We start from the raw sequence: 19,157 nt of genomic DNA, 5'->3' as shown, positions 1-19,157 counted from the left end.
TGGTTTTTCCACATGTGAAAATCTCAGTGGAAATTTGCAGGTCCTATAACCACTTTGCTGACCTAGTCAGCTGGCCACCTTTTTTGATGCAAAATGTTTCACGTGAACAGCTCCTGTTTTATGCTTTGTAACATTTTAATGTGACTCATGAGAAGTGATTCATATTTCTATGGTATTCACCAAAGATCATACTTAGAAATTGAATTCTTAGAAATTTTTAATTCCCTTGTGTAGGAGGCACTGTGGGTGCTGCACTCAGGTTCATTATGATAATGCGATCTCAGAAGGTGTTGCATAAGCCAGTTTACAGTAATAAATAATAATAATCACAAAATTCACAAGAGTCTCAAGCTTCTTATTTAAAGAAGCCAAGAATAATATATCTGAGAGTGTTATTTTGTAAGAGTAACAATAGTTACTCTTACATTTAATGTGTGTGAGTGAAAAAAATAACAGTAAATTACCTAATAATTGAGCAATAAGATGGAATTTGAGGTCCAGGTTTGAGTCTTTTCCTTGCTAATGTACTTCCAGTACAAATTCATGCAAATTACTGATGCTCCAATAGTATTTTCTCCCATAAAATGTGCTATTTGATTATGTTTTTGTCCATTTTGATCTTAAATTCTCCATCTGGAAAAAAAAAAAAAAAAAAAAAAAAAAAAGTGGGGTAATTGTTGAGCTTATATATTGTTTATCAAGTCAGTAAAGTAATGAGTAAGGATGTCTAGAGGATACTTACGATTTTTGCTAGGAATGCTCAATGCTGCTTTTATGTAGCTAAGAATCAAGTAATCATGAAAATGAAGAATTTTCATATATCTTTTGGATAGCAGTTTTTTTTCCCATTGCTTAAATGTATCTTGAAATTGAAACAATATATGATTTAATTTTTGGTACTTGGGTGCTCTGCACAGTCAAATAATGCATAAAATTTTCCTAATTTAACTATCTTCAGGCTCTTTCGCTCTCTTTCTTTTTCTGTGTGTATGCGGTGAAGATGGGAAAAAAAAAAAAAGTGTGGACATTAAAATCAAGAACAAGAGAAGGAAAAGAGATAAGATAGTGGCCTTCTTTTTATTATTATTATTAGTGGTTTTTGTTTTTTTTCCGTTTATGAAAATTCAAATTTTAGATGAAAGTTGGCTCACATTTTCTATTTTGTCAGAATTAGCTGACCCTTGCAATTTCCATTTCTGTCAATACAGTCATCTTATGGTAAGCCCTCAAATGATACTAGTATCTGTAGTGGGAATGAAGCAATATTCAGCTAGAAGAAGGGAACCTCTGACTTTGATCTCATATATATCAGATCCTAGATTTTTACATTTTACATTAAAAGGACATTGGACAAAGTACATTAAAAACCCTTGTCATATCAGAGAATTTAGATTCTATATTGACTCCAATCTACTGTAATGGCAAACCCTTGCAAAAGGTTGCCCTTAGATCCATGACAGCGTTGTTGACATGAATGTGTCCACCCTGCTTGGACCTCTCTTTCCAACAGAAGAAATAACACAGGGATGAAGATTAAGAAGAGTAGAGAAGGCTCCAGGGTGACCTCTTTGCAGCTTTTCAATACTTAAAGAGGGCTTATGAAAAAGATGGAGATCAACTTTTTGCTCAGTCAGAGAATGAAAGGACAAGGGGGGACGATTTTCAACTAAAGGAAGGGAGATTTAGATTAGAGGTTAGGAGGAAATTCTTCACTCAGAATGTGGTGAGGCACTGGCACAGTTTGTCCAGAGAAGTTGGGAATGCCCCATCCCCCGAGGTGTTCAAGGCCAGATTGGAGGAGACCCCAGACAACCTGATTCAGTTTGTGGCATCCCTGCCCATGGCGGAGGGGTTAGGGCTAGATGATCTTTAAGGTCACTTCCAACCTGAGACATTCCACGATTAAAGTAATGTTCATGCAGTTGCTATTTTTCTCCAAGTAGAACAATTTGGCATAACTACAATCAAAAGATGATTGTAAAAGCCAGGAACTTTGTCAGAATGACCTTATGAATTATTTTTGCAAGGGATGCCTTGATAAGGGTAAGATCCCTTTCATGCTGTGTCCATGGCCAGCAGCCCCCTCCAAACTCTTACACCAAAACCTGCCACAAAAGGGTTCTATGAAGTCCTTACTAGGTTCCCTTCATCTTTGTCCAAGCTTTCACTTTTGTTTTGAGTGAAAACTGAGATTAGAAAAAATGATCTGGTGACAAGATACTGTAAATGTTCATTGTGGAGGATTTTTTTTTTCTTTTTTTTTTTTTCTTCCTGAGCTGTTCACCATATTCTACATTGAACCAATGCATATGGCTTATGTGCAGCTCTTCAGCTTCACAAAGGTACACAGAAGCAAATTTGCGTGTTTTAAAATACAGCAATAAATATATAGGAATCTGTTGTTATTATTGTTGTTGTTGTTGTTAGTAGTAGTAGTATTAAAGACTGAAAAGGGATTTTTCTCTGTCTTTTCTGAGCTTTGGAGCAGACATTAAGGGAAAGAATAAAAGAAAAAGGCCATGCAAATATGCCTACTTACTACTTTTATTTTTCTCCTTTCATATACGTTTTTGATGTTTTAGTTAGAAAGTATTAAATATGAAGGTCTTAACCCTAATGACCACATTTAGTTCTTAAGAATTTTTTCACATTCACCGATTAACTCAGAAACATTTATTTAGAAGCGGTAGAAAGTAAGTCCTCCCAAACAGTTGTCAAGTGACAAATGCATTAAAGGTTAAGATAATGTCCATGGCTCACTTAGGTAAATACTATCAGTCTGAAATCTCCTTTTAAGGAGGAGATAACCAAACCCACTCAAGAAATAACAGCAAACAAAGCAAGACAAAGTAAACTCACATTAAAAGAAATTAGTACCTAACAAAACAGGGTAACAGCTTAACAAGCTACTGGTGCAGCACAAATCTCCTTTAAGTACCAGGAAATAAGCCATTGAACCTTCATCACTAAAGTGAAGTCCCCACTTGTAAAACTTCAGATAGCTACAAACTCCTTTGATTTGATGCAAATCAGAAGGTGGTTTTTTTTTTGTGTTTTTTTTTTTTTTTTTTTTTTTTTTTTGGGTGCTATTAGCTTCTAATGTATCTAAACACTAGGTGAGCTGAGAAAGACTGGGGATGAGCAAACACAGGATAGTGTATCCCATTGACGATGAGTGAATTTAAAAACAACAATAGCAACTCTTAAGTGTTTGTATTTCTGTTGATTTCACCCTTTCATCTTCTATCATAAGATGATGTTTAGTGTGATATCTTGTTAACCACTCTAAAGTCTTTTTGCTTTGTAATCTTCACTTCAGAGATACCTAGCATTTCCAACTTTAAATAAGGTATTATACCCACACATAGAGAGGTAATAATATAACTTCTGTTATGACTCAGTGTAAGGATAGATTCATTTTCAAATTACATCTTCCCTGGCATATGCAACCCACTGCTCACTGTCTGGTCTGCCTTCTCCTCTATATATGATCTATGGACAATACAAAACTGTTTCAACTCTCAGTAAGAGGCTTAAGTCTGTACCTCAGACTATAGGCTCCCAGAGACTAAGCTCTGAATAGGCTATTGGATCAGCTAGTGTGGCCTTCTTTACAAAGCAGGCCCTTACATTTCATTCAGCTACCTCTGCAAGAAGTGTTTGAGCTTGTTTGATTTAGGACTTCCACCTTGTGAAATATATCTCTCAGAAAGTGCATTTGAAAAAAAGCCGCAACTTGCCTTCATACTGTATGTCAATGTTCAATCTGCTTTGCCTAAAAATAATCACCTAAATAACAACATACATTTGTCTTCTACCAGCCTATTGCTCCAAAATTTCTAGACTGAGCTGCAGATGTTTAAAGTATTCACTACTGGGTGAATTATCACCTTAGGTGATAATTTCCCTTGATATGTCTCAAGGTCTTTTTCCATACTGGCAATATTTTCTCTGCTTTCTTTCAGTCATAATGAGTCCTTTAAACTGTCAGGTTTCAGGATGCTCCTTCCTGAGTTACTCCTTGCTACTCAACTTCCTTGTCTTTTTGGCTTTGCTGAGTTTCTATTAACCTGAAATCACTATATTAGATTTGTGCTGAAGCAGTGCAACAGGCAACATAATGCCAGTGGGAAACAGTAGAAGCGCTGCACTGTGAAATAAATTTGAGTGGCCAAGATACTTAAATTGAAGTTAAGGGTTACTTCATATGAATAGTTACTTCATATTTTCCCTGTGTATGTAGGACAAGCTGATGTACTTGATGCCAGGTTCAAAAGTAAACACATTCAGGTACAAATACTAGCTTAACTATGTAGATGCAGTCCAACAAGCAGCAAGCCTGGCACAGTTCCACTGTGCAAACATGGAAAACATACCAAAAGATCCCAAAAGGGTCATGGTGAGCCCAGGAATATGAACCTATGCAAACGTATTGGCCAAATCCTTAAATGGTGCAAAATTGCCTGTCTTAGTGTATCAATATATACAGGGATTTGTGTCAGCTATAACAAGAGGATAACAATACCAAAATATAACTAAACAAGCATATTTTTCAGTTCTAAGGGCAATTCACAAGTCTACTATATAGTGTCACTTTAAATAAATGCAGTGGTAACGATAGATAAAATGAGTATTTCTGAGCTGGAGAGAGAATAAAGCAGGGCAGTACATAACATAAGTTATGTGGTATTTAGTTCAACTTTATTTCTTCTTAATTTTCCCTGAGTTTTAAAATCAGTCTCAAAGGGGTGACAGACATTTCTGGAGAAGAAGCTCGTGTTCGATACATCCTGGAGCTGACCATCTTCTCTGCAAACCCATCACTTGGCTTGACGCAGAGTAGGTGTTCTTCTGCAGCAGCACCAGGAAATGGGAGCCAGCTCAAGCCAAGTCCCTGCGGACCTCAGCTCCGTGTTTATGTCACCACTTAGTGGAATAATGAGCACTGATGGGTTGAAATGAATCCTGATCCCAACAGATTGAACCTAGCCTGTCCCATATCAGCCATCTCTCAATTTTTAGGGATAGGGTTTCAGTAAAGTAGAGGGCAAGGCCAAGTTCAGAATGGGACCCTGAACAGAGATTGGTATTAATAATATCAGTTTTACACATTTGTCTGAGGGATTTGTTTTCCTGCTATTTATTCAGCATGATTTTATCATCTTTCAGCTGATATTGATTTATTTTTTTTTTAATTAATCAGAATAAAACAGGATTTGCTGATTTCATACAGCATACATCCTATATAAGTTATTTTCCAAGGTCATTGTGAAATTTCTCTATATTATATCTCCTATCTCTAATAAGGGAGTTAATGATATTTATCTTGCAACTTTGCCCAGTGTTAATTTCTGATAGTGGCCTGATAAAGTAAATTACTGCATGGCAGAGGACTGGCATTTTCAGTGTGGTTTAGGTGGAACCAGCTTTCTCTCTGACTCATGGTTTTGACAACTCATCTCCACCCTTTCTTTTTCATGTCAATGGAGCAACACCCGTCCACTGAAAATCACTGGTGTGTGGCTAAATGCGTGGCTGTATTGCCCTCTAGTGCTGACCCTCAGAGGAGAAGTGCAAATGTTATTATTATTGAGGGTAAATTCAGCCCTTTTAGGAGCTATGGGTCCTCAGATCCACTCCTGAGAGACAGGTTGACCAACTCAGGAGATGATGTCATGCCGGGAAAAGAAAAGAATTTAGTGTGAGAAGTCTCAGCAGCCAGTGAAGAAAATGATATCTGCTTAAAAGAGCTTTGAGCATCTTATTGCCTCAGTAGGATGTGTGTGTGTGTGTGTGTATTTCCTTTGGGCGAAAATAGGATACAGATAAAAGCTTTTCAAATGTTTCTCTTTTAATAGGAAATATTGACTTCTGGAAACACCACAGTTTATAAATGGGGACCAGAGAGGGAACATGCATGTTTTCCGTAGTAAGGATAATATTCTTCTTCAAAGTGGGGATCATCCTTCAATACTACTACATTTAAGTCTCTAAAACTATCAGGATCCACAGGATAAGAAACTCCTTTAGATAGGGAAGACCAAGGAACAGACCATTCTTCTGCCTGAACCAACACAAGAACTTTAATCTTCTCCATCCCAGCTAAGATATCTATACACTGGAGTATTGTCTTATTTAAAAATAAGGCTACCAGTGTGATTTTCACTACGCAATTAATTGTTTATTTTTTTATTTATTTCTCTTGATGTTTTTCTTTATTCCCCATTCTGGCTGCACATCTATTTTCATGACCCAAGAGCCACAACTGACCTAAGTGCTTGGGTTATTCACGTCTGAACAGCTGCAAAAGTGATTGGTGTATTCTCATCTCAGTACAATGCACTCACTGCCCAGTCTATCACCATTACCATTGTTAGTCACATTAGCCCTCACTCATTCAAGATGAAGAAGTGTTTTGTATAAGTGGGATAGACTATCAATGTTATGGGACATGCATCTTCATCCTCTACTTCTATGAAATGCATCCTTCATGTGATAGCAGCCCGTGTTCCTTACAGCTACAAAACCACATCTTAGGGAGCATTTTGAGATACAGTGTTTCCCATAAGCCTTTTTCCTTCCTATCTTCAAATAATATGAGTAAAAATCTTAATTTACATAATTACAACATCATCAACACAGATGCAACCCAATCTAATGAAGGAGTTTCATGGTTGAGTGGATATGACTGCATTACAGGCTGTAAGAGTACACACAACTCTGGTCAACCCTTGTCTCTCATCCTGTTAAATGTTTGCCAAAATAGCCAAATATTTTCTTCTTTTTCTTCCTTCCTTAGCTAAGACAAACTAACTAAGTAACTAACACTTTAGGGAAAGATAAACTATGAAAAATGGAAAGTTACAGAAAAATATCAAAGCAAAAATATCCTATGAGGAAAAGAAAAGTTTGCAAAGAAAACAAAAACTTTTCTGATTTTTTTTTTTTTAAATCCTACTTTTCATCCAGGAATAGCAGTATTGAACAACTTGTATGAACTCCACTGATTGTATTTTTATTTTATTTATTTATTTTTTTAATGACAACAATTTATTTGATGCAATTATCACTTTTCTTTGAAAAAAGTTTGTTGTAGAATCATTGCATAAACAGCATGCACTATATCACAGCACAGCAAAGGAAGCCTCTTCACAGTCTTGGCTGTGTGACATAAGGGAGGAGGAAAAAAAAAAAAAAAAAAACTTTTTTCTAATGTTATCTGGATGGCTATCAGGGGAAAAGATTTTAAAGAAAAGAAGTTACCAGTGAACATGCCTATACAGGACATGCAAACTTACTGAACAAGTTAATAAAGCGTAGAATAATATTTTAGCAGTTTACTTATTATTAGCAAGAGACCATACCCCACATGAAACATGACTCAGCCAGCTGCAAATATACCCCTCTTAGTCCTCTGAGGTTTCTTTCTTTGATGCTCAACTTATTCAAGATACTTCCCACTGCCTGCCTCCAATTTTGCTTTTGTGGTAAGTTGTTTAGACATGATTTAAAAACACATTACGGGCTATGGAGTGCGATAAGATGTAAATCAAGCTCATCCAGTCATTCAATCCAAAAATAATATGCTGGCATGGCGGGATATTAGAACCTCTGTAGGATCCCAAGTGAGAAGTCTTGAAACAAAATCAAAGTTATTGTTGTTGTTATTATTACACTACACTGAAGAGTGGAGGATTCTTCCCTATCTTCAATGGGCATCTTGTGTCAGGTTTCCCACACTTTGGAAATGAAAGCAAACCCTTTGATTAGAAAGAATAATACACTGTGGCATATGTGGTGTGGTCTACTGCTGCCTTGTTGTACTGAATGCATGCTAACAAGAATGATGGGCAGGTTGACTTTGGTTAGGCAAAATGTGAAGAAAACTAAAAGTGCAATGAAATTCCTTTGGAACTTACTCAGCCTAAGTGCCAAAAATGTGAGTTCCTGCAATTATTGGATTATTTATATAGGGTACGAGTTCGGAGTATATAATAATAACCTGGTTAAAGAATAAATAAATAAATAAATAAATAAAATAAAGAAGGCAAAATCATCACCTGAAAATTAAATTCCTCAACAGCACTAAGAATGAGTTATGGATAAATATGATTTAAATTATCCACAGTAAAATACATATTAAATGTGATATATGAATATACCATATCAACTACAATATCAATTATCCATGGCCTAGAAAGCTGTAAGGCCTGGAAATGCTTTCTTTCCAACCAATACCACTTAGCATTTCTCTGTTGACAGTCATGACACGTTGGTAGATTTGCTTGTGAAAAAGAATAAATTAAATATCTATTCTGCCCAGAATAATGGACTGATGAGAGTTTTATAATATAGGGGAAACATAATGGAAGGTAATATCAGAAATTAAGTGCTTTGCCCTCTTTTATTTCAGTAATGATAAAATATTTCAGCATGAAAATGGGAGCTTGTTTGTAAATTCTGTGCTTGACTTGCTTATTGTTTACCTTATGATTGCAGGAGTTGAACTAATGCAAAGCCTGAATGAGGCCAAAAGTCAGTCCTGTCCATCAGAGAGCTTCCAGAAGAGACATGACCACTTTGATCCTTAAAAAAAGCCTGTGACAGACAGACTCATGGTTGGTAGTCATTCTTCAGCACGAAGTAGCTTAACCTTTCTATAGAAGTTCATTATATCAAGCAAACAAACAAACAAAAATACACCAAACTGTACACATGATCTCTATTCCTCAGTTTCGATATCCTTGGATATGTTGGCCTCTGAGCACCTTGAAAAGGAAGAAACTTTGGACCTGATTTACTATTATATTCCAATCCCATATAGAACATGGAAGAATGAACATATCTTTGGTTGAAGAGTTGCTGTGGTATTGACAGTGACTGGAGGATTTGCAAAGGTAAATGGTGTGGAGCACAGGTATGGCATGTGCTGAAATTGTCCCAGGAAATGATGAAAGCAACTGAAGCCAAGTAATTGTTCACGCACATGAAATGGGATTTCCTCCTCTTCTGAAAGCAGTGGAAAATAGTGAATGATAGACCCTGTCAACAAAAAACGTAGAACTGGGGAAGAACCCAGCTGTGTTCCTAACCTTCACATTGAACTAGAAAGTTGAGGATGTCTGTTCTTAGCTGAAGGAAACTGCATCATGGCAAAATACTTGATTCACTTAACCTCTGTCCTGTTCTGTCCAGATGAGACTAACTTCTGTTGCCTGTGGTCATACTAAAGAGAAGGTCACCTGTTCTGGCTGAGAGCAGAAACTAAACAGTCCTAACCCATGTGTTTTGTTATTTGATGACTCAGGCACTAAATGGTGAATAACAGGAGCTGAATGTGATTCAACCCAAACAAAAGTTGAACTCTTTCCCAATGCTGCATTATTGTCAGACATTCCTGAATAAGTGGTACAACCTTATGCAAAATCCAAACAAACCTAGCATGTGAAAATGGCATTTAAGCCTGAATAAAGTGTTAAAATAAACATATTAGGCAGCAAGGATATGTTTTGTAAACACATCAGGATTTGTGAACAGATTGTCATATTACATTAAAACCATTTAAAACCCCATTTGTGACTACAGCCATTTCATAACATCTTTTTCTAAGTGGCTAAAGAGACATATGTGTTTAGTCTATTAAAAGAGAGAGCAGGCACACATGGGGAGTGATAATTCCTGTGGCTGAGCCTCTGTTACACCCTGAGCTAGCTGTAACCCATGTCTCCCCATCAACACTGCTGGCACACAGATAGCACCATAGCACCCCTAAGCTTGCAGTGGAAGTCCTTTGTTGCCAGTCACCTCACTGAACAGAGGTGACCTCCTATGCTTTTATTTTTTAACAGACTTCAAAAACAGGCTTCACTGTAAAATAGCACTACCAAAGTACCACAGAACAGTGACAGGAAGTCTGGTTTAGCTAAAATGCTTTGGCCTCCATATCTTTGGCCTAATTCTTCTCAGCAATGTACATTCTCAACACTGTAGCTTACATGTGTTTACTGAATCAAGGATCAGAGACCTTCTTAAACTTTAATTTTTCTGTCTTGCTCATTCTTTTCAAGATATTTTCTACTCTTTCCATGAAGTGTAAATCCTTCAATATCAGTACTTTAGGGTGCCTCTGGGAAAAAAAAAAAAAAAAGTCTCCAGGCTCCAGGGGACCTTAAGGATCTTTAAAGGATTGGTGCTCTTTACATTGACTACTAAGTGGGAGTCAAGACATGCAACAGGACTGTGACTTTTTGATGAGTGAAATTAGAAGACATTAATTGCATTTGCACATTTAATAGCTAATATATACATATAATAAAAAAAAATAAATCACTCTAAATAGCAATATTGTCAAATGATACGTATTGGAGTTTCAAGACTGACTACTATGAAGCTTCTTTTTGATGGTACCTTCCCTGTTGGCAAAAACTAAGGATCTGGCCTAAGATTTTCCTGCTTGAAAAAGCAAACAAACAAACAAACAAACAAACAAAAAACTACTATTTAAATGTTTTTATGTTTCACTCATGGACGAATTTCTTATTCCAAGTTAGCTTTTGTCCCACATCAATGATGTGAATTTCATGTGTTCAGAGTCAGGAGGCTGGCTTAAAAAAGAAGGGGGGGGGTAGGGAGAGGCAAAATATCAGGATCATGCAGGTGTCTGAAGCTGTTTGTATATATTTAGATTTTTTTTTTTTTTTAAATACAGAATTAAAGAAGGAGATAAAAGGCTAAGAAGCAACTGCAATGATCTTAAAATAAAGTTATTCCAGCAGCCTGGGACTTGTATTGCCCCTGTTCCCAAGCTAAGTTTGCAAAGACATCTCTGTATTACAGCTCAGAACTTAACTACTCTGGTCACTTGGAAATGGGCCCAGAGACAGCTCTGGTAAAGCACAGTTTATCATTAGTTGCAAACTTTTATAGGCTTAGTTATGTGTGTTGTTGTGAGATGCACACTAATTATTTTACTCCCTTCCCAGCCTGCTGTTTCCAAGTTTGGAAACACTAGGTCCCAGCCATTGACTTTTCAAAATAGAATTTCAGTCTAGCTGAAGTTAATTAATTTAAATTGGGCTCCAACTCCCATTCATCTTTCATAAGCTATCCTTTTCCTCTGCTTCAGCAAAATCTTAGTACCTCATCTGCTGGACTGGTCCTCATAAGCAGTGTGCAGCCTGGGCACAGGTATTAACCCTTCTCTAGCACTTGCATTGCCACTGAGATAACCTGCAGAGAGACCATTTAAAGCTTATTATGAAGTATTTTTTTCAGATGTAGAAATGCTGGGAAAACAAACACAAAGCTTGTTTATTTGATCACAGTATATAGGAGACATAGAGATTATAAGGCAGTGATGATGATTTACAATTGCATGGGTCCTGCCCCCAAAGGACATATTTTGTGTTTAGGGTAAGGCTCCTTTATCTTACCATGGCACTACAGAGGGACCCCAAAATGAAGATATATCCTTGATCCCCCTGAGGTTTCTTTCAGGGTAACTGAGCTGTTGAATTAAGGAGTCAGACTCCAAGTGCTTGCTAAACCGTAGGCAAAGAAGAACTGTTCAGCCTGCCTCCAGCTATTTCTACATGTCCTGTTTCCAAAACTGCCACTGCTTAAAATTCCCAGAGCATGCTTTCAGAGATGTCTCTGAAACTCAGAAGCTCCTGTTTGGAATATTAACTGTAAATAACCTTCCAAGATAAGCTTTGTATGGCAAAGAGGAAAAAAAAAATCCTTTGACTCTTCCTTGATGATGTAGCACAATGTTCCCTTACTGTAAACTTCTCCCATTCATCTATGCTGCAGATATGTCTAATGAAATGTCTTTCAACTCCATAGACACTTGTTATACACATCCCCATTAAGTCACTGTACATAGCCATAGCAGATAGTTCCGCTGGCACAATAGGACAATCCAAATGAGGTGATGTTGTGTTTCTCAGCTGCCACTGTCCGGGAGGATATACAATGAGATACAGGCGAGAACTCAATTAAAATTGGCATTTTAATTCAGATGACTTAAGAATTTCCTTCTCCTAAAGATGGATAAAGAGGTTTCCTATCTTTACATTTCAACCCACTGGCTGATAAATTCAAGGCACTTCTTGTCTGCAGATACAGCTAGCTGCAGAAGCTGCCATGCCATCAGAAATCACTTGAGAGAGACAGCCAGGGATTCAAGCTGCTTCTTAGCACCACTAAATAGGTTGATGCCTATAATTCCTAAAACCATAACAGCTCACTAGTAATTTCTGTCATTTCAACAATATAGTTTTAGAAGAGATTTAAAAATGTATCACCACTATTTCATCAAATGCCACATTTCACCTTCTGTAGCCACTATTTTGTATCCTTCTTTGCTATTAAATTGACTTCAGTTCTTCAAATGACACATCTGTTTAAGCCTTATCTGTTCAAAGAAAGCTAATAAGCATAGCTAGGTTTAAAAGGATTAACTTGGATGGGAATTCTAAAAGTTTTCAAACATTCTTGATAGTATTTGCTATTAAAAAAGGGAAAAAATGAAAAAAAAAATGTATTTACCTTCTTAAAAACTCTCAAACTTAGAACGATGAGAGATTAATTCCTTAGCAGGTTAAATGGATGAGGATGACATTTCTGTGCTTAGGGAAGCTCCAGATATCTATCTAATGTCTCTCTCTGTACTTTTAAGATCTGTGCTGGAAAAGAGGATAAGTTGCATTTTTATTTTTTTTTTTTATTTTGAGCAGTAAAATTCAGAATACCTATACATATATGAATGCTTTATTCAGTTATATATAGTTAGGTCTGAATTGCTGAAAAAAAAAATACAAAGAAAAAAAAATGTTACTGTATGAAATGTTGATAAGCCACTTCATTTAAAATAAATAAGTAAATCTTTAACCAGTTGTTTTCCTGTTTTTGTTCCATAAACATATGTTCCTATGCTCTGTACTGTACACCTTGCTGTAGCCCAAGTTGCACATCTTTAACAAGCACAATAATGAGGTTCAAACAGTCAGAAGTCATCTGAAAAACATTCAGAATGATTTTAGATACAGAGGACAAATTCACATCTATGTCAGATAAGCAGCATGAACTGCATATTGGGTCCTGGACAAAACACTTGGCTCTGCTGAAATCAGTGTCTGTCTTTATGAAGAGTTCAGCAACAGTGATGTGAGATATGGAGAGCTGACTTTCACTAGAAAAAATTCCCATATGCATCTGTTTAGGGATAAAATATGGATGAAAGAGGTAAAATCCATGCATTATAAAATTGTGTAAAACTCAAGCTCAGACAGGGCAAGACTGCAAAATTCGAACTTAGGATGAGATGCTTCAGAAAATTATCTACCAGAGACAATGGAAAATTGTCCCAGATTCTGGAATAATGAATCTCAATGCACTGAACTAAAGAAGAAATAGTTGACACTTAAGAAATAGAAAATATTGCTAAATTTACTTGTTGTCTGCTACCAGACAAGAATAAAGTCAAAGAATAAAGACAAGAACAAGAATAAAGTTTTTGTTTGTTTGTTTGTTTGTTTGTTTTTTAAATGAAAATTGAAAGCAAAAAGCTATTGCCACCATTTCTCCAGGAGACACAGACTCTCACGAGTAATTCTGTCTCTCTCTGTATATGGATTTTAGATGCAATTACAACTGAAAGAGAGAGAAGCCAAGCAAAGCAGACACAGGCACTAATACTATATCTGTCAGTCACAAAGATGAGCTGCTCACCTCTAGCTTTAACCAAATTAACACATCAGTGACTTATGCATAACTTTGGGACTTTAATTCACAGCTTGACAAATGATAAACAAGAAACCAAGGTACGGATTTCACATTTTTCAGTAAATGCTTCAAAGGCAGCTGGATCCAGTGAATAGCCCGAGTGATGCAGTAGGTGTGCTTGCTGTGGCAGAATATCCCAAAATTCCCAATCCGAGTTTTCTTACCATACAGAGGTAGACCAGGAGGTAATATACAGAAATGCATAAAGAGAAAATAGGGCTTTTGATTTAGGTTTAGGATCAGCTTAAAGACAACCTAGAAATCTCTTCAGTTGTTCCACTGTGGTAAAACTAAAACTATAGAAAGTGAATTCAGAAGGGAAACTTTTATCAATTTTGTCTGTAAACCAAAAGGCAGACCTTGTAGGTTGGCTCAGCCCCAAAGGTTCCTGTCAGTATCAGCTTTCATCAGTAAGTCAGAGTGGAGGCTGAGAACCTACTCTGTGTCCATATTCATTTGTATGCACAAGGGAGAGACATAAACCCACTGAACATCTAACCAAGAATCTTTGGAAATCTAGTTTACTTTCCATCCTCATTTCCACCTTTCTTAATATTTCCCCCCCCCCCCCCCACTGTAATCTTACGATTGACTTCAGTGGATTTATCATGATTCATTTCAGGTGAAAAGAGATGAACTTTTATTTAATCCAACCTAAATATTGTTTTCAAATACAGATAATGTAAAAACACATTGTTTTTTTGGATTGGCAGCCTTTCTAAGTAAGTTGTAAAGCTCCATGGGAACTGTAAGAAAATGGACCTCCCCATAAAAATCTGGATTCGATTCTAAGTTGAATTTCTAATCCATTTCCCTTTAAAATTCAGCATGGTTCAGCTTCTAAGACATTGCATAACTTTAATTACTAGTGGAAAACGATCATTTCACCCAGTTAATCTAGTTTGTCTTTGAAAGTATAATAAAGTACTATCTAATAATAAAGTATGTGCTTATCATCTGACCAAGCTTCTAGCTAAAGTACTGTTTACTGATCTAATGATCTGGCTTTGCTTTAAACAATAACATCTAAATATAAACATTATTCCTCCACTTGATCTCCTACACATTTGATTTTATGTAGGTCATTAATGATGCCAGAAAGGATAGGCTTTAATGCATTTAAATAAAATAAAGTTGAAGAAACACGTGGGAGAAAAAGAATCCAGCCCATCAGTTGAGGTATGTTGGCTAATAATTTCAGTCAGTGCAATGCCCAAGAGGCAGGTGTCCTATTTAGATATAGGCTCTTCTAGCACGTCATAGTGTTGGGCTAAAAACTACAGACCAAAAGACCCATCAGAACCTGGCTGACTATTCCTTAGACCTAATACAGAGAATAGGCTTGCATTAAAAAAAAAAAAAAAATAAAAAATAAAAAAGTAGTTACATCAAATAATTATTTGAGCAGGTATATAGAAAGGATGTGAAACAAAGTCCAAAGTGTCAGTTTTTTTCAATGTGATGAGTCCAAGAGACTGAATCAGCATGTTTAAGTCTCACATAAAACTCCAGTATCTTCACTAAATAAACGTACCCATAAATATTGTGCTGACAGTTCAGCGTGTCAGTAATTGACAACTGCAATTACTCCTCTTTTGTCTATTCTATTTTGTGAAATAGAAGCAGAACTGTTATGAGTAGAATTCTTTGGCAGAAAAGCACCAACACAGCTGAGAAGCTGTGTGAAAGTCCTGTAAGTCATAGAATAAAATAATAGAATTATAGAATAACTTAAGCTGGAAAAAAACTCCATCATCAAGTCTAACCATTAACCTAGCAGTGCCAAGTCTACTATTGAACCATGTCTCTAAACATGATATCTACAAATCTTTTAAATACCTCTAGGGATGGTGACTCAACTATTTCCCCGTGCAGCCTGTTCCAATGCCTCATAACCCTTTCAGTGAATAATTTTTTTCCAAATATCCAACATAAACTTTCCCCAGTATAACTTGTGGTCATTTCCTCTTGTCCTATTGCTTGTTACCTGGGAGAAAAAATCAACACTTTCCTCACTACAACTTCTTTTAAGTTAACTGTAAATAGTAAGGTCTTCCCCGAGTCTCCTTTTCTCCAGACTGAATAACTCCAGTTCTCTCAGCTGCTCCTCATAAGACTTGTTCTCTAGACCATTTACCAGCCTCTTTGCCTTTCTTTGGTCAAGTCCTCATAGTGATGTAGCCAGGAGAGCTTCTGTCTCTCTGAACAGGAGATGTGGTAGAATTAGGACAGATTGCCTCTGCTCCCATGGGTATAGAAAATGTCATGTCATCCCAACTTTATTTCCTGTTGCCTGAACTTCTTTCAGTAAAGGATGAGGTTAACATTCAAGCATAGTTTATAACAACATTCAAAATGATATTACTGAAAGAGAAGCATACCTTGGTTAGAGTTCAGAGGCCTTGATTTCAAAACCATGAAATAACATGAGACTCATGCAGAACCCAATGTGAGAGTTGTAAAAAAACAAATGTTGCCGGACATTTGAGAAAAACAGAAAGCTGGTGGTTTAGTTCCATAAGTTACATTTCTGAATGAACAAGAGGATTGCTGGCAATAATAATCAAGTCAATGTGATAAATGTGTACATTTGAGTGAATTTTTCACTCTAAGCATTTGCAGCAAACAAGCAAGATGGTCACAAGTGTTGTGGTCAAACCCTTAGAGACACACATGGTAGGGCAGAAGTTGGCCTTGTGTTAGAAGCAGATGTGTCCAATATTCCCAGAAAATCTAAGTGTCCATATAACCATGACAGAAAATATCATTGGAAGAACATTTTGGGTGTCTTTGGCACAGCATATGAAAAAGAAAAGAAGCAAAACGCAGTTCTCTGTGGCTTGAGGGTCACCCAGAAGCTGTTCCCACAGTTCTATTTAGCTAATGAAGTCATACAAACTGTGCGCAAAGTGGCACTAGTGACCCCTGTGTTGCTGGATGCTGAACTTTAAAGGTAACACGATAATAGTTTAAGACATAGAAACAAAGGAAGCCTATGTGTAACCACATAAGCAGGAGACTGACAAACAAAGATGCTATAGAATGGAAATAGATAATTTCAGGCAGGGAGAATGTAAAGTAATCGCTCCTGCTAGTTCCACTGTTCATTGCCATGCAGGCTTGGCTTCTGTTCTCCTCTATTTTTCCACCTTTTATACTCAATAAAGAGATTTGTTTTCTAACATGGAGCAAAAGCACATAAACAGAGTTACTAATTCCCCTCCAATTTTCACATACACATGTGAACATAGGAGTATCCTACTCAGGGTTGTGAGATGCACTGTCCTCTTGTGTAAGAAGCCTTGACATAAGACACTGAAAAAAAATGCCTCATTAAACTTTTATCTTCTCTCCTTATTTAAGTCCCCAAACAATTGCATGTCTTGCTTTCTCTTTCTTTTCTTTCTCTTTCCCTCTTTCATTTTGTGTTTTTCTTTTAATTCTTTCCTTTTTTTTTTTTCTTTTCTTTCTTATTTGCCCTCTTTCTCCCTCTTTTTGCACAAACTTTGAAAATAAGAATGGGAAAAAAAAAGAATTTCCATGGGTTTATAGTCAATTTGTTTTCAACCTTAAATTCTATAAAAACTTTGGCAATAAATAAAGAAAAATTAAACTTCTAAAGCAGATCAGAAGAACTTAGAAATATTTAAGTTCCCACGCTAGTTTCATGAGTTTGCTGGTATATCAGTAAATTAACAAATTAAAATACACTAAAAACATAAGGTAGTATTCTTATCATTTTTCATTTCATTTTAGCCCAATGTTTTTTGCTAAACAACGTAAGGTAAAGGGAATAAAAACATATATCATCTTTTTTTTTGAAACCAGAGTTGCTTATGTCTTATGTGCCTTCAAGTCACAAGAACAGAAGGGTATACATTTTTCATGAAAGCTGTACTTATACATCTGTCTTCCAGTCTTTAATGCATTCTTTTTTTCCAGATTGCTCATCTATAGTAAAGATTTGTTGTTGTCCCCATTTTGCAGCTGTAGTCCTGAGAAGTGGACACATTCACACAGCACTTCTCTAGAGCTGAACAACACAAGCAAGCCTTGTGCTCCAGCCCTGAGGCTAAGTGGAGTAGCCTGACTCATGTCCACATGCCTAAATTCTCCTTTCAAGAAAAAAAAAAAAAAAAAAAGGAAAAAAAATGTGGCCACATCCAGATTGCCTACTGGGGACAACACTTGTCTTATACTATTATTTGGAAGAGTTTGTAAGTAGCTGAGCCCAGATCAATGTCATGAAGTGTGACGATGGCTGAACCAAGTAGACCATAGCCACTATCCAGCCTGCCCCACTGCAGGTAAGTCAAGGACACAGCCATAGGGACTCCCAGAAGGAGAAGAGTTTGGTGACTCAAGACACAAATTGTTATTTCAGACACTGAGCAGTCCTTCAGCCCTTTTTCTTACAATTTTCATGCAAACAGGAAACTTAACAGAACCTCTATGCTCTTGTGCTAAAGGGTCTGTAAAGTCAAAACTTCATGTAAGACTTAACAGCATATGAGCCAACTTTTATTTGGAAGTTTCCATGGATGCATCATCATGATGTTGCATATGGACCTTTTTGGGAGGCCCATCCAGACAGAAGACAGTGCAAGCTAATGCAGCTGCATATTATTTCCGGACCAGAACTGGCTTCCTCCTGGCCAGCTCTGAGCAGGAGGAAAGATCACATCTGTCTATATCTATCTTTAAAGTCTGAATTGTCTGCTACAATTTTGGGGCCTGTTCCCAGCATAGCCCAGTTCATGCTCCCTACTTTGGACTTATGGTAAAAGCAGACTTTAAGCAATTTTTTCAACTAACTCCTGCATGCGTGTACTAATATATAAATGTTAAAAAAATCTGCATTTCTATAAATAGAGTTATTTTCATGAGACACATAAATAATGTTTCATTCAAAATCTACAATCTGAAAGGACACATTTTGTCTTAATAAGATATGTAGTGGGTTTCCTGTGTGTGACACTGGAATAGCGAATGTTTCCCAATGGACCATTTAACTATAATAAATCCAGGCTTGTTCCTTATAAAGAAACATTGTCAGCAACAAATTGTTTAACAGTTGTTTTAAGGTCATGCTTTCTAAACCCACCTACTTCCCACAGTATTTACAGCACCGCTATTTAATATAGTTAAAACGTGATTGATTGTACATGTGTGTGGGGGCGTGTATGTGATTATTTTCATTAAACAAAATAGTTCCATTGCCATCTTATCAGAAATTGCAGAAAGAACTGAATGAAAATGAACTGAATTAATAATAAATTGAAAGAGGATTGTGCAATGCCAGGGTTGCTACTAAAGGCGAGATGAACTTGAATCAGAATGTTTCTCAGAAGCACTTGTTTCTGGGATGCATT

General features: G+C 36.6%; 1 long non-coding RNA gene across 4 annotated transcripts in view; it reads left to right on the top strand.

The window, feature by feature from the left end:
- The window catches only part of LOC137849910 (uncharacterized), a 44,201-nt gene extending 30,221 nt beyond the window's left edge, over positions 1–13,980 (top strand). For 2 of the 4 annotated variants that reach the window (XR_011092160.1, XR_011092161.1), the window contains one exon: positions 8,500–13,980. This is a non-coding gene — a long non-coding RNA (uncharacterized lncRNA). The remainder of the gene's footprint in view (positions 1–8,499) is intronic. The other 2 variants (XR_011092162.1, XR_011092163.1) reach the window with 1 other exon arrangement.
- Positions 13,981–19,157: the final 5,177 nt, after the last annotated feature.

The sequence above is a fragment of the Anas acuta genome, chromosome 1 (genome assembly GCF_963932015.1).
Source record: "Anas acuta chromosome 1, bAnaAcu1.1, whole genome shotgun sequence".
Lineage (NCBI taxonomy): Eukaryota > Metazoa > Chordata > Aves > Anseriformes > Anatidae > Anas > Anas acuta.
Note: the sequence above shows the minus strand (reverse complement) of the source record. Positions and strands in the feature narration are given on the sequence as shown.